Genomic DNA, 2826 nt, shown 5'->3' on the forward strand with positions numbered 1-2826 from the left:
TTTTTGCCTGCTTTTTCTTTCTGGTCAGTCTGCCTTGCTTCCAAGGATCTACTGTTATCAAGTAAGATCCTTTTGATAATATTCCTTATTAAGTGACATCCCTCTGCCATGCAGTGCGAACCTTAATTTCCAATTTGTCACAATGAGCGAGGATGATGCTATGTTCTAAACCCACCTTAATTGGTAATTTGCGAATTTGATACAAGATCTTAGCCCAAATCATTCAGACCTGCTGTTCCACACTCACCCTTTCTGCCCATTCTTAATCCTCTCCTCCATAATTGGTATTGAGTATGTGGATTCCCAGGGGACAAATAATAGCATCTGAGGAAATTACCTACATACAGTCTGACCTCTCATGTGCTTTTTTTTGGATGCCAAATGAAGATATCCATCTTTGGCTGTTTGGATGGTTACCTGGAAGGACTAGCACCATTTTCCTCATAATAACATTTTTATAAAATGTATCCAAAGGCTGGCATACCTAGCATGGAACTTTTTAATGATGTTCAGAACATTTTGGCCGACTCATGTGAGTACAGTTATAGCTCTTTCCAAAGCAGAATCTAATTCCATAAGGGAAATGCATTTTTTTCCCCCTTAATTGATCCATTGCTAAGTTGCTTCAGTTGTGTCCGACTCATTAGGACCCTATGGACCAGAGCCCACCAGGCTACTCTGTCCATAGGGATTTCCAGGCAAAAATACTGGAGTGGGTTGCCATGTCCTCTCCAGGGGATCTTCCTGACCCAGGGACTGAACCCACGTCTCTTACTGTCTCCTGCATTCTTTATTACTAGTGCTACCTGGGAAGCTCAAAAATGCAGTATTTTTTTGCATGTAGAAAATAAAGTCATCATTGTTTATGCTATTTGGAGAAATTATCTTACCAATAAATATCATTTTTTTTCTTGCAGCATAAATTCTAAAATCTTAGCAAGAAGAGCAGGACTTTCTGGCACAGAAAATTTGCAAGATGTAAGTATGTTAAAAAGGTGGCAATAACATTTGCATATAGATCTTTAAGAGCCCAGAAATGGGCCTCTGGGGTTCATTCAACTGCTGGACACAAGTTACCAGTTGTCAGTTATGTCTGAAGTTTGTTTATTGCCAAATAACAACTTACTTGTCTGTTGGGGACAAAATATGTATGTCATTCATTTTTTGGACAAAATTTGAAGGTCAGATTCTTGAGATAAGTAATTGTCTATAGAGGTTTAAATTCTTTTTCTTTAATTTTTATTTTATATTAAAATATAGTTGATTTACAATTTCTTTTTTTAATTTAGTATTTTACTTATTTATCTTTTAATTGGAATGCCATTGAATTACAATGTTGTTAGTTTCAGGTATTCAGCAAATTGAATCAGTTATACATTACATATATTCACTTTTATTTTAGATTATTTTCCCATATAGGTCATTACAGAGTATTGAGCAGAGTTCCCTGTGCTATACAGCAGGACCTTATTAGTTATATATTTCATATATAGTAATGTATATATGTCAATCCCAATCTCCCAATTTATCTCCCTCTCCCCACCCTGGTAACCATAGGTTTATTTTCCAAATCTATGATTCTATTTCTGTTTTATAAATAAGTTCATTTGTACCATATTTTAGATTCCACTTATAAGTGATATCAGGCTTCCCTGGTGGCTCAGAGGATAAAGCGTCTGCCTGCAAAGCAGGAGACCCGGGTTCGATCCCTGGGTTGGGAAGGTTCCCTGGAGAAGGCAATGGCAACCCACTCCAGTACTGCCTGGAAAATCCCATGAACAGAGGAGCCTGGCGGGCTGCAGTTCATGGGGTCGCAAAGAGTCGGACACGACTGAGCGACTTCACTTCACTTTCTGTAAGTGATATCATATGATATTTGTCTTTGTCTGATTTTACTTCACTTAGTATGACAATCTCATGCTACATGCATACATTGTTCATTTCCAAATTACCTGTCTTTTCCTCCCGGCGTATATCCCCCATGCAAATACTGGGATATAGGGGATTGCTGACTCTTAGGGTTTAAGTTCTTGAACTGAAAACTGTGCACAGCCCAGAGTCATGTTTTTTTCAAGTTGTTCTTCCCTTTCATTGTTAAAACCTTTTGCATAGAAACAAGCATCTTCAGGGGAAAGCTTCATTTGGAGATTTCCGGGGGAATGGTCTGGCACCCAAAGACCTCGATAGCATTTAGCCAAGGGAAATTCAGGAAGCGGTGCTCTTGGCCAGCTTCAAGTGCTTAAATCACCACTACACATAAAGAAAATGAACAGAACTCTGCAGAACAAATTAAGCACATTCAGTGCTAAGCAAAACCTCTGCAGAAGCATACCACTGGTCTGAGCACCTAGGCATCATTCCCGCAAGGATGCTGAGCACACGGTTAACTAGGCTGTGTGTCAAAGAAGCAGGACGGAGCCCAAGGAGAAAGAGATCGTTGGATTCATGTGGTTTGTGGGCACCCGGGCAATAGCCATGAAACTACTTGGCTCCAGAACTAATCAGCTACGTTTCGTCAGCCTGTGTTCTTAGAGCAACTAAGAGTTTTATGTTTGATACAGATGGTGTTTATATAGAGTCTACGAGCTCAGCGTGAGAAGTAGTCGTAAAACAGACTGGGGTTTGGTATAATTATTCACAATTACTATTGTATAATTGGATGCCATAACTATTATATAAAAAATATTTTAAGAAGTAGACTCTGCTTCTACTTTCACAATAGTTCTTAACAATAAGAGACATATGCTATAAACGTTGTAACATATTTTATGGTGTTTACAAACTCATACCAGGTTTGGCAAAATGGCAAATATAAAAGGCCAGGTT

The 2826-nt window shown here is 38.7% G+C and overlaps 1 non-coding gene across 1 annotated transcript; it reads left to right on the top strand.

Moving 5' to 3' along the window:
* TRNAC-GCA lies at window positions 1650-1721 on the top strand. The gene has a single exon. It is a non-coding gene; the product is annotated as a tRNA-Cys (tRNA).

The sequence above is a fragment of the Capra hircus genome, chromosome 18, assembly GCF_001704415.2.
Source record: "Capra hircus breed San Clemente chromosome 18, ASM170441v1, whole genome shotgun sequence".
Taxonomy (NCBI): Eukaryota; Metazoa; Chordata; class Mammalia; order Artiodactyla; family Bovidae; genus Capra; species Capra hircus.